General features: G+C 34.8%; 1 protein-coding gene across 4 annotated transcripts in view; it reads left to right on the plus strand.

Moving 5' to 3' along the window:
- FOXP4 (forkhead box P4) overlaps positions 1 to 13251 on the plus strand; it is a 170674-nt gene that overhangs the window by 17863 nt on the left and 139560 nt on the right. The window lies entirely within an intron of this gene.

Below are 13251 nucleotides of genomic sequence, written 5' to 3' on the forward strand. Positions count from 1 at the left end.
GAGTTGAGTCTTACCTATATTTAGTGATATCTCAATCCATATCTCAGATGATCTCTTCCTATGGTTTTATATAAAACGTAAACATTACAGAAGATAAAAGATGCTTTCTAAAACCCATTGTTTAGCTACATAGAAGCATAGCAAAACTCTTCTTTTATCATGTTGTTAAACCAAGTGCTACAGTGATTATGTTTCTGTGATACCATCAAGTTGTAACCTAGATGAACTGCCCAGAAACATACTAAGGTTGATGGTGTTGAAAGTCTTATCAGAAGTGCAGAGTCTTGTTCATTCCATTCAAATAATCTTGCCAGTTGATCAGTCCAGTTCAGTTTTAAAACCTGATTAAAATGAGGCTAGAAAAGCAATCTCATCCAAGATTGTATGTAATTCCCTGGTGACTTTTTTCCCCAAGCACCTTGCCCATTCATTAGCCCATATATGAGCTCTTGAATGTAAAAGGATTATGCTGGATCAGACTAGAATCTTGTCAGATCCATTGTTGTTGATATACATAACTTCTGATACTGGAAGGAATACTGTATAACCACGTGACTGGTAGGTAAGGATTGTATTATTCCCCTTGAATTTATATAATTCAGTCTGAAACCATCCTTATTTATATATATTTGCTACATATCAGTTAATCTTTTTGTAGAAATAATTCCTCTGATCAGTAGTAGGAATCTGTAGATACAAGAATGTGAGAATAGAATTTAATCTACTTCTTGCAATAGACTGAGTTTTTCTAGTTAGAATAGTGTTTCTTGGTTTATTATGGAGTTATATAAAGACGGACATAGATTGGGTAGATTTTTAACATTTGAAGAGTTCAGCAATTTATTGCTGAATTATAAGTTTGTATATTTTGACAGTTTATCAGTAAAGGGTGAAAGTTGAATAATTTTAGGAGCAATTCTCTGAGACTTATTTCATTTCCACAACACAAAGAAGAATTGGGGAAACTCATTTGTAACTACAAGTAGTTGTACAATAGATCTTCCTCTTCTTAAATTCTGTGATCCTTACTTTCATAATACTTATCATTAGATTTATACTCCATCTGTCTGTTTATGTAAGCATTATGTAAGGCTTAGAATAATTAAAACATCTTATTAGAATTTAAGATACAATACCTGGATTTCTCACTTCAAAAAATTATAAATCTAAAAAATAACCATCAATAAAATACATCCTTAGGGTTAGACACTGGAAGCCCAATTTAAGGGCTATTAAAACTTAAAGCAACATTAAAGATTGAATCTTATACCCTGAAGAAACTATGGCTATAGTAGTAGGATTCATAATCACTGGATGCATCAGCAACCTTGTTATTTCAACTGCCTGGTTTGATTCGTTGTTACTTCTTCTCCCATCTGATATTTGAGGGTGTTGGACAACAGCCACTCTGTAGGGATTGGGCCCTTATTCGGTTTAGAAAATGTTACAAAGAATACACTGTTCTATTAATATGTCTCCCCTTTCCTCATCTGAAAATAATTCCAGATTGTTTTGGTGGTTCAGGACTGGCAGTGTTTTGGTACGAGTATTTTTCCAGGCACTCATCTAATTGTAACCCTAAATATATGGTATAAAATTATATTTTATATACAAAATTGTACTATATATTAAATGTGGGGAAATCGGTTATGACTTGGTACTGTGCTAAACAAAGACAGCCGAAATCTCTTTGTCTGTGAGTGATTAAGCCATTAGCTAATATCTGAGATGATGACTTAAAAATAAATGAATACACTTGACTGTCTCTCTAAATGGTGGAGCAGTATGTTTTAATTTGCCAATGAACTCTTTCACTCAATGTGACCATATGTGAAGACTTAGGACGGGAAAAACAGTTGCTGGGTCTGAACTGAATATCCCATGGAGTAATTTATCCAAGTGCTGGCAGCATCTTGTAGAAGCTATGAGTAAAGGAAGTTAGATAAAATATGTATAAACTGACTGTCTTTGTCATCTTTCACTATTGAATTAAGGCTATTTTAGATGAATGTTCCTGTTTGATTAGCTGAGAAGTTGTTTAGAATGTTTGTCTCTCTCTGCAAATGTAAACATATATATTAAGATGGGAAGCAAGGCCACCTCCTGTACTTGGTTTCTAGGGGTTTTTCCATTCAGCTAGAATTTCCTGAGTATTACAGGGTACTTCTCTAAGTTTACAAGGTTTCTGTGGTAGGTTTCAACAGCAGGAAGCACTAGAAACATAATATGTGTAAGGGGTTTTATTTCATTGATTTTCTACCCTTCATAAATTAATTTTACTGTGATATATTCTCTTTTCTGATTAATTAGGTTGTGAAGAGAAATTATCTCTATTCAATGGTAAAACTCTGGTCCAAGCTGAAAGCTTGTACAGTGCATGAGGACATAATGTCAGGAGAAATATTATTTTAAAAATAATTCTCTTTATAAAAGCTTCTTAAAAGAAACTGTTTTCCTTTTCTGATGCCACCATCTCCCCATCCCCCCCTAATTAAACGGTTTGAATTTGCACGTTAACCGCTTGGCGTTTCCTTCGTGTCTCAGATGATTAGAAAGGGATATTCATTTATGCCTTTTAAACGCCACCCCGATTAAAATCAGAGAGATTTTTTTTCCTTCATCAAAATCTAACATCCTTGAAAAATTAATTTGATGCCTCTTGTTATCAATTAATTGAATCTCGTTGGGAAGGAAGCTTGTTCAGCGGGTGGTTAGAGCTGGTCCTTCTGTTCTTAGCTGTTTTTTTTTAACATACTCTTTTTTTTCTCTTTTCTACCACTTCTTCCAAACAGTGTGGCATTGTACAACTTCGTTATTATTTTTCTCTTCTTATACAATGAAGGAATAAAATTTGGGTCTCTACCATCTCCCTCCCTTTTCTGGAGTTTCTTCATATAAAAGGAAAATATTTCCTCTATATCCAAAGGAAAAAAAAACATTAATTTTTAGCACTTTCTTGCTACTAAAGGTGGGTCTTCATTTGCTTTCAAAAGGTGAAATTAGCTATTTCATTTGAATCTCTATTCATTTAAAAATGTACTGTACCTTCTTTTAAACTTATGCCTTTTCTTTACCAAAGTAGTTTTTAAAACATGGATTCTTCTCACAATATGAATAGACTTTCAGCTTGAAGCGTAAATAACTCTTTGTTCCATTTTCATTTTCTTAGACAAAAAGCTTAAATACAAAACGCAAGTTTGTATTTAAGCTTTTTATCTAAGTTTTAGGCAATTTTAAAATATTTTTTAAAAATAATATATAGTACGTCTAAAGTTTTGACCTCTCTTCCCATATTAAAGCAAAAGCATAGTTTAGCTATTTATCCAAATGTATAGCACTGTGCTTAATAATATGTAATCTAGAGTAGGAAGTTTTATTTATTTATATTCCACCTTTATCATTATTTTAAATAACTCAAAGTGATGAGAATAAGAGTATTTCCTATTTTCAAAGGAGGAGGGAGTATCTAGATAGACTTCACGGGCAACAGTATCCACGTACTTAGGAAATTGGCACAAACTATTTTGAAATAGCTTTTCTTAAGGGCAAGTTGCATATTATTTCATCCAACCCCATACTTTATAGATTAAATTCCATGCATATGTATTTGAATGGACATATTTTTTTATTAAGTGCAGTCAAGTTAACATGAAGCTGGCATAATACTTAGATACTGTAATTTGTGTAATAGTAGATGCAAAGCCTCTTTCAGAATGCGGATGGGAGACTATTGTTTGTCAATGAATGTCTTTCATTACAGGCAGAAGTAATATTGCTAATATTTGCAAGGATTGAAGGGCATGCAGAGATACAGTGAATGGTGCTGATCTAAACTGGATATAGCTATTTCTTTTTCTTAAAATCTTCCCTCCCTCCCTCCCTCCCTCCCTTCTTTCTTTCTTTCTTTCTTTCTTTCTTTCTTTCTTTCTTTCTTTCTTTCTGGTATGTACCCAGATACATTCTCTCTCTCTCTCTCTCTCTCTCTCTCTCTCTCTCTCTCTCTCTCTCTCTCTCTCTCTCTCTCTCTCCCTCCCTCCCTCCCTCCCTCCCTCCCTCCCTCCCTCTGTGTATGCTGGAGGCCTATGAGTGGTTGAACATGTATTATGCATAGTCTTCACCAATATCTCTAAGTGTGTGTGTGTGCGCGCGTTTGCGTGCTTAAAGATTAGGAACTTTTTTTTTTCATTAAATCAAACCATTTGTTCTGTACTACTTGCTGCAGTGCCTGTCCAAAATTCCGGCACAATTTTGTTTCCTCATTCTATTTGGAGATATTGGTGGATGCTTTGCACGATACATATTGAGTTACTTATGTACCTCCAGTTTTGAAGCAATGGGTATTGGGTTTTTTTTTTGTCATTGAGCTTCATTATGTAAGTTGTGTGTTGCTCCATGCCTAGTCAGAACCTTCAATGAATGGCTGGGGGGATATCAACATAGAATAGTTTTTTAGCCAAGGTCATGCTGCTGCAAGCTATATAGTGGAATATTGTTTTACAAAAAAATGGGTTACCATAGATGCTTCTGCATGTGTATCAGTGGTGGGTTGCAGGTGGTACGCCCCGGTGCAGGTGTACCGGAGTCTGCCCGGAGCACCAGATACCATTCCGGTATGGTGCTCTGGAGGGCCCACCTGCCCGCCCGAGCTCCTTACCGGTCTTTTAAGTCTTCAGTGCTTCTGCGCACGCGCATGGCGTGTACAGCGCCTGCGCGATGCTCTGTTGAGCAGCTGGAGCGTCACAGAGGCGATAAGATGCATGCATGCACTGCGCGTGTGTGCACGTCCATGTGGACGCCACCAGGCCCGGAACCCACCACTGTTGTGTACATTGAGCAACTATATTGTTAATCTTGCCATAAAAATGTTGTACTATGAATGGAAAAGATTTTCAATCAAATTATATAATGGAAATATGGGCGGGTGTGTGTGTGTTTGTGTATGTACATACACATACACAAATCATTAGTGTGAGGTTCTGTCTCAGGAACATTAAGGACGGGGATTTGTTAAGGTTTCTATGTTCTAATTTATTTTGTTACAGAATGACTTAAAATATCAGTTAATAACCTATATCCAAAGATACCTTTTGCTGGAGGTAGCTTAAATAGTTGTCCTGTACAATCATAGAATGTATGGGTTGGAAAGAATGTAATATTTCATCTATTCCAACCCTCTTTTCCTGTGCAAGCTATTCACTAAACCAACTTTGGGCCCTCTTGAAAATATCCAGCAAAGGAGAATATATCATTATTCTAAGTAGATCACATTCTGCTGCATAATAGCTTTTATTGCCAAGAATTTCTCCTTATATTCAGCTTGAACTTGTATGTATGTATGTATGTATGTATGTATGTATGTATGTATGTATGTATGTATTCATTCATTCATTCATTCATTCATTCATTCATTCATTCATTCATTCATCCATCCATCCATCCATCCATCCATCCATCCATCCATCCATCCATCAATAACATTTATTTGCTGCCCATCTCGCTAGTCTTCTCTTTTGCAAACTAAACATGCCCTTAACTTCTTTAACTATTCCTCACAGGATTTGATTTCCAGATACCATATCATAATCTTCTTAATTATCTTCAGCTTCTGTGTCCCTTTTAAAATGTGCCAGAACTAGATAGGGCACTGCTTGTCAACCTTTTCTTCATCATGGGCCCCTTTTAGATTAATTTTGGGCTACAGACCACCAAGACTTAACTCAATATTTCAATCATAACATTTCTTCAACCCTTCACAAGACCCCCAGTGATGATGTCACAGCCCCTCAAGGGTTCGTGGACCACAGATTGAGAACCACTGAAATAGGGTATTCAGAGCATGGTTTAATCAGCATCCAGTGCAATGGAACTAGTGCAATTTTAAATCAAATCAGTTATATTATTGGGTGTTTACTGTTTTAAAATCTATAAGCAGTATTGTTAGAATGGACTGGATAACATTGATTCAAATATATTTAATAAAAGAAGAGATCCTATTCAGATGATAGTTTTTATCTATAGATCTCAACATTATCAGTGAGTTTCCTATATTGTATTGTGAAATAGTTGAATAATAGAAATAGTTGTCTACAGGATTGGCATGATTGTCTGCATCAGGGATTTTTTGCTTATCCATGAGGTAAAACCTTGCACTATTAAAATACTAGCTCACATGGAAGCCTTTGCATGTACAACAGGAAAACAAGAAAGTGTTGCATCAAGACTAAGCCCTCACCTCCTGTTTTAATTTATTTTAATAGTATTTAATCACTTTTGCTTCCTTTTAAAATTTTAACTTTTATATATACTATTTTATATATTTATATTTTATTGTACACGGCTTATGGGTCCCCTTTGAGATGGACAATTCAGACAGGTCAAAAACAAATAAAAATAATAAAAAATAACCACCTGCTTGAATTCTTGTGTGTTCCCTCTAGCAAATTATCTAGAGTGATGGAAAGAGAACAGTGATCTCTTTTCATCACTACTGTTGGCTTAACGATTTCTAGAAGTAGCCTATTTTATAGTATGGTTAGTATAGGCAGAAGATCTGCCTTCTAGCACATACCTCTCTGACTTCTTATGAGAAAGATCTTAATCAAACTTTCTTTAGAGGCTCTCTGTAGCTGCTGGATAGGCAGGATAATTTTGAACAATATGTTCCCTAAGGTAGCATGATACCACGCTACATGAAGAACTGTTTATTTATTTATTAAATGGTGATTGATTTGTATCTTGCCAAGTACATAAAAGTATTTCACATAAAATTGCATGCTTATATTTTTCTTAAGACATATTTACTGATTCATGCCTGTATTTTCTAATATGAAATTTAAATTTAGCATTTGTTTATATCTTATTTTATCCTGTTTATGATTTCATTTGTATTTGCCTTAATATTAATGTGGAATAAGAAAGAAAAGATAGTTTAAATTTATGTATTCTAGCTAGTATACATTTGACATCTCCATTATGGAACGTGAAATATTAACACTCAGGATCTATACATTATTAGTAGTAAACAAATTGAAAATGATAGCCGTATGCCTAGAACGAGTTGGCATAAAAAGTAGTCTTAAATGCGGTATTTAAAAATGCTATATGAGGAATATTACAGTCTTGCTACTGTAAATACAATATTGTACAATTTATACAGTATATTCATACAGTACCTTAAGACTGAGCTACAAATATAGTTTTAACAAATTCAATTAGAAAATCCAGCTAATATCCATCTATTTTATAATGGATACATAGACTAGCATACTGACTTAAAATGAGCCATAAATATTTTTATTACTACTTTCTCAGCTAGTTTGCTCTTATTATTTTGATGGTCAAAAATACATATTTGAGGAACTTATTAGGTAGATTAAGAGAAAGAACAAATTATATAAAGAAACATGTAAACTAAAATCCAATAAGATAAAATGTTTTTATGTATAGAAAATAAATTTATCTCCCAAAGAACAGCAATAATATCCTCAAAACAAGCAGGTAATCCAAACCTAAGCAGCAGTTGAATGAAGCAAATTTAGCAAACTTTCACCAAGAAGTGTCTACTAATAAGAAATGAAATATCTTGGCCTCAGCCTTTACACCTAAATATATCAGTCTAAATGGCAGAAATAAGGAGATATTTCCTGATAGATCAATTAATCAGTAAAATGGTTTCACTTCACAAGTTGCGGATGCTCTATCACTGAAGGTTTGTGCTATGCAACAATATGTAAGTTATTAAGGGGCAACTTCAAATTGCATGAAGTGGCATTTTAAATAGGAAATGTTATAAAATAATAGAATTATGCAGTTGGATAAACCTCTAGTTGAAGAACTCATGCTTTCTAGGAGTAGATTGTTCCACAATTGAACAGATCTTACTATCAGGAAATGTTCTCTCATGTTTAAGCAAAACTTAAGTAGTTGCAGTTTGTCTCCATTATTTCTGGCTGTAGTTTCTGAAAAATAGTTCCTGCTATCTTCCCTATGGCACCTTTTTATATACCTGAACATATTATATCTCCCCCCTCCCCACAATCTTCTTTTTTCCATACTTTGCTTATGTGTACTTATGAACCACTCTGGCTGCTACAAGGACATGCCCATGCAGTTTTCTTGGCAATGTTTTTGGGAGTAGTTGTCTGTTGTCTTCCTAGGGGCTGAGAGAGAAATGACTGGTTCAAATCACCTAGCTGGCTTTGTCCCAAGGAAGGGTTAGAACTCATAATATCCTTTTTTCTGGCCCAGTTCCTTTAACGACTACACAACTGGACTAATCATCTCCATTTCTTTCAGCATATCCTCATAGTACCTGTTTTCAGGTCCTTGTATCATCCTTGCTATTCTCATTTAATCTTTCTATATTCTTCTGAAAGTGTGGTGCCTAGAATTGTATATAGAATTGTAGAGTAGAAGGACAGAAGGATTTCACAATCTTTGATTCAGTGCATAGCCACTCTAGGAATTGTCCCACATGTCTCAGCTTTAGCTTGTTTTCACTGAGCAGACACAAGTCTTTGTCCAATGTAATGCCTACTGAAGGATTTCTCCCTACTGCAGGATTTCTTGTTCATCTCAGCCCAATCTTTCAGCTTGTCCATATTAGATTTCTATTTTATTCTATCATCCAGAGTGTTGACAAGATCTCTCACATTTGTCAAGCAGCTGGTCAACCCTTTTATTCAGATCATTAATAATGTTGCATAATACTGAATACAAGTCAAATCCTTGTGAGACCCCCGATTGACAGTCTTAAATGTGGTTAGTCAACCAGGTTTTGGACTCACTTTGCTGTAGTGCCATCTATACCACATTTCTACTGGTGGTCAGTGGGAACAACCTATGGCCCTGCTTTGCTGATTTTTGGGTAGATTATATCCATAGCATTCTGCTCATGACATTTATCTTAGTTTGCTTGTTACCCATATTTTCTGCATGAGTGTAAAACATTTAAGATAAGAGTTGGATTCCATGTAGTTATTTTTCCTCTTTTTATGCTCAAAATTCTTTTATTGTCCATTACATGTAAATTCATTACTCACCAATGGACTTATGACTCCTCTTCCCAGTCTCTGCTCCCTGGTTGGTACCATTGTTGAAAATCCACAACCTCTTTTTCTTGCATCAATCTTGCAATAAGGAGTTTATTAGAAATATTTTTATTTTTCTTGTGAAATTTTGCCTTCAATGAGAAGTATTAATTAGAATACGATGTGGCTCCCATGATCCTTCACCTCCTCCCAAAGCCATTAAATGTTATATGCTGCCTATCATATGTCTCCATATGAATGAGTAGAAAAGATCTGTGATCAATTCCAGTGAATCTTTTCCTCTACAACAATATGTTTCCTTTTCTTCCTGTTGATTGGTGAAGGACTACTACTTCCATATTACCAGGTGACCGAGTTTCAGCTATGGGTTTGGGGTAGCTTTCCCATGTTTGTAGAAGCTTCCTGGAGGATAGAGTTTGAAATGGTTGTTCAGGTCCTACTTTGGCCTACTTTGTGCTAATTTTGCCTCTGATGATGAAGTGTTCCCAACTACAGTCATTCTCATCCTTTGATGAAATTGTAAGCTTCTATAACAGTATATAAAAAAGACCTTGAGGAACTGGGCAAAAAGATGCTGCCAAGGGAATGGTTAAATAAGAGATAGCATAACTTGCAACTAGATCCAGCATAGCCTGCAGTTAGAGAGTAGGCAGGCCAAAAGGCTCAGGCTGTAAAAGAGAGGGAGGGAAAGAATGATACTTTCATACTTGCAAGACTCTGTCAATGTAGCTTTGCAATAGAGTAGAAATAGCTCATCTATTTAAGGTTACTATCAGGTTATCATAGTTCTTTTAGTAGTTAAGGGTAATACATCCATTATCCAATGAAAGTAACTGAGATCCATAAACCATTAAGCACATAATTAGTATTCAAAGTTCTTCCTTTATTTTTTAGTATGTTTTGGTATATTTAAGTAAAATGTGGACATTTGTTCATACTATAGTCTGTAGATTATTGAAAGTTAGGTGGTTTAAATTTTATATTCTGTTATTAAATACAATTTAAATTTTAAATAAAATTTTAAAAAAAGTTTAAAAACCTGATGGAAATAAGGTAAAGATTTGTCTGAACTATGTTAAAGATTCTCCAGCCTTTTCTATTCTATGTTTAGTGTCCTATAGGAAAAAGAGCTCTGATTTACTACATCTCCTTGTTGAATACATTTCATTGAAAATTGGGTTGGCTTTGCTTTCTTTTATAACTATGTGCTGATACACGATAGCAAGTATGACTGAAGTATCAAAATGTGAGAATCTAGAGGCAGATTAGATACAAATAAAACTCTTGGAATTTCTCCATTTACGGTACACGTTCAGAGGTGCTGTATCTACACCATCATAGCTAGGCGATTACATTAAGAATCAGTATTTTTTTCTCCTTCTTATATCCTTGCGGATGGACACAGTGAGGAGGCTTGACCACTTTTGTCTCGGTCTGCTTCCTAGCTGCAAATATGTATGGTTTCCTGTTTCTTCTAAACAGTGAGGCAAGAGCCCTGTGTGTGCAACGTCACTATTTAATTAGTCATCCCTGATTAACAAAACTTGGCATTCTGCTTCCTTCTGCCCTCATCTTTCCTGGCTTCGAATCAATGGCTTTGATATGCTAATTAGGGAGTAATTTAATTTCAAAAGGCCGCAATTAACAAGGGTGTTGTGGACATGCTGTAGTTAAGCGGCGTAATCTAATTTGCATTAGTAACAAGCAGGGACTAATTAGAAGCTTAATTAGACACTTAGATGGCTCTTGTGTTTACTTTCTTAATGAGATGGAGTGGGGCTCTTTTTTAATCTTTTCAAGAGCTCAGCAGAAAGCAAGCAGTGGGTGAAACTAGAATGCCAACCCCTGGCACCTTTTCAGTTGCTGTAGGTAGCAAAAACAGGCCACTTGTCTTACCCAGCCACTTTGCTTTTCCATAGGGAAAAAGATTTCCTAATCTAACCTGTAGGTTTTCATATACAAGATTTCTAAAAAAAAAAAAAATCATATCTTTACTTGATACTGGATTTAGGGAAGGTGAGTGCACCTGTGGATTTTTTTTATCTTGACATTAATTCTCCCTGCTGCTCCCTTCTCAACTGGCTGAATAAGGCTGCTGGGAGTTGCAACATCTGAAAGACTATAGTTTCTAGTTGTTTTGAATGCTGAATGATTTTTTTACTCTTACCAGAGAAAACTACATGAAAGCCATTTATCTATCCAGCTCAGCATCATCTTCCATTTTCTCTCCTAGTATCTGTCAGATACAGTTTGGAAATAAAATAAATTGGCATACTTTTATTTAAAAATAAAATAATTTCAGCATTTGGAAAATGCATGATTATGAAAGACTAGTTTATGTTTATGAGAAAGAGATTTTCCTACCTTAGATATATCAGGCTGAGCATGAAGTGGAGGGCCTTGACTGCAAATAATTCCCAAGGAAAGCGTCCTTGAAAGACATATGTTTTAGAGGGACTAATTGTTGATAATTGCTAGCTGGACAGAGCTGCTACTGATGTGACATACTTTCAATTCAAATGGTTGGAGATGCAGGGAAGATACTTCTGAGTTAAATTAAAGAGAGTCTGTTTCTTCTCTCTCTTCAGACACAATAGCCAAATATTTTCTTTGTTTTTTATTTTCTGTTAATGTATATATACTCTGCTATGTAAATCTAATTTTAACTAGCCAGTTCTGTTATCTCTGTGAACAGACTTTCAAATTATATAAAGTGTACAATGCAAACCACTTCATAATTATACAATGCAGACCACTTCATAATTCTTATTCTTTAATATAAAAGGAACAAGGGGTTGAACTAGAAGACCTCCAACATCCCTTCCATCTCTGTTATTCAGCATTCTGTATTCTGTAACATAAAATCTAAGTCCAAGTAATTACTCTGTTGTCTTTAGCTTCTATCATTAGCTGTACAATTTTACCATTGTATAATCATACAGCTCATATTCAGATTTAAGGATTTTGACACATAAGCAAACTTAGAAATGGATGAAATCTAAATATTGCATCATGTACTACACTGAGGATTTAAAATAAGTGCTCTAAATAAAAATCCAGGGAGGGAAGAAGCATAGGTGCATTTGTCATGTACTGGAAGTGTGTGTGTGTGTGTGTGCGTGCATGCATGCACACACATCCATGTGCACGCTTCACAGACATATTAGTATATGGGGAAGCTCAATGGTGACTGTTGTCCAAAATGTGAGAAATAAAAATTAGTGCTAGATGAAAGCATACCTAGTGGTGATCCCATTAAAGGGGAGCCTTGACTAAGCCAATCCTTCTTCCTTAAATCTTTTCTAATTTACTGTAATGCTTTAAATTCATTTTAACTCTTGCAGATTTTATTTTCTAATCCCCTTCTACATTTTCTGTGTTTGTGTGTTAATTAAAGGGTAAAAAGCCATATGGAACAATCTCAGGTTCTTCTCCAAATCATTTTATGATTAAAGTACTGCTTTTTAAAGTCATTCTGGTGCTTATACCTGGAACAAAATGGTTCATTTCTCTTCATTTAAAAGCTAGGACTGTAGAAATAAGATACCTGAATGTCATTTCCAGGTGATTTTATTATTTATATGTCTGGAAAATATATTCTTGAAACTGTGTTGGTTATTTTAGACACCAAGTAGAAATAGTCTGAGGTGTTTCCATGAAGGTAATAAGAAAGTCATGAGATCTTTTTTCTCTTGTATGAAGTATTGTTAGCCTTGAAATCAGTATCAAGTGAGACATTATTTCAAAGATGTCTGTAGAATAGGAGTGAACATTATGCTACACGTACGTTGAATTTTCTGTTTGGGCATGAATGACTATGGCCTTGAATTTTACTGTAGCAGCATACACATTTATCCTTGCCGATTGTAGAGGGGAAAAGTATGCACTTCTATTTGCTTAAAATTTTTACTATCTTACCTTTAGTATCTTCAGTACCTTCATACCCAAAGGTATAAAGAAAATAGATTTATGTACAGTTGCTTTATCTAAATGTCTGTGATGAATTAGTATTACTAGTGTAATATTAGGTATTAGGGAAAAAAATGAAAAATGGGTTTCCTAAAGGGGTTATTTGTGAACATAGTATTTTGTTGTGTCCTTCTTATACCCAGTGTATACCCAGACAACAGTGTCTGATATAAAGTATTTCTTAATTTTACTATGACTGTTTTAAGAATGTTAAGTGTTATTTTCTGTAAAC

Source organism: Thamnophis elegans, chromosome 5 (assembly GCF_009769535.1).
Source record: "Thamnophis elegans isolate rThaEle1 chromosome 5, rThaEle1.pri, whole genome shotgun sequence".
In the NCBI taxonomy this organism is placed as follows: Eukaryota; Metazoa; Chordata; class Lepidosauria; order Squamata; family Colubridae; genus Thamnophis; species Thamnophis elegans.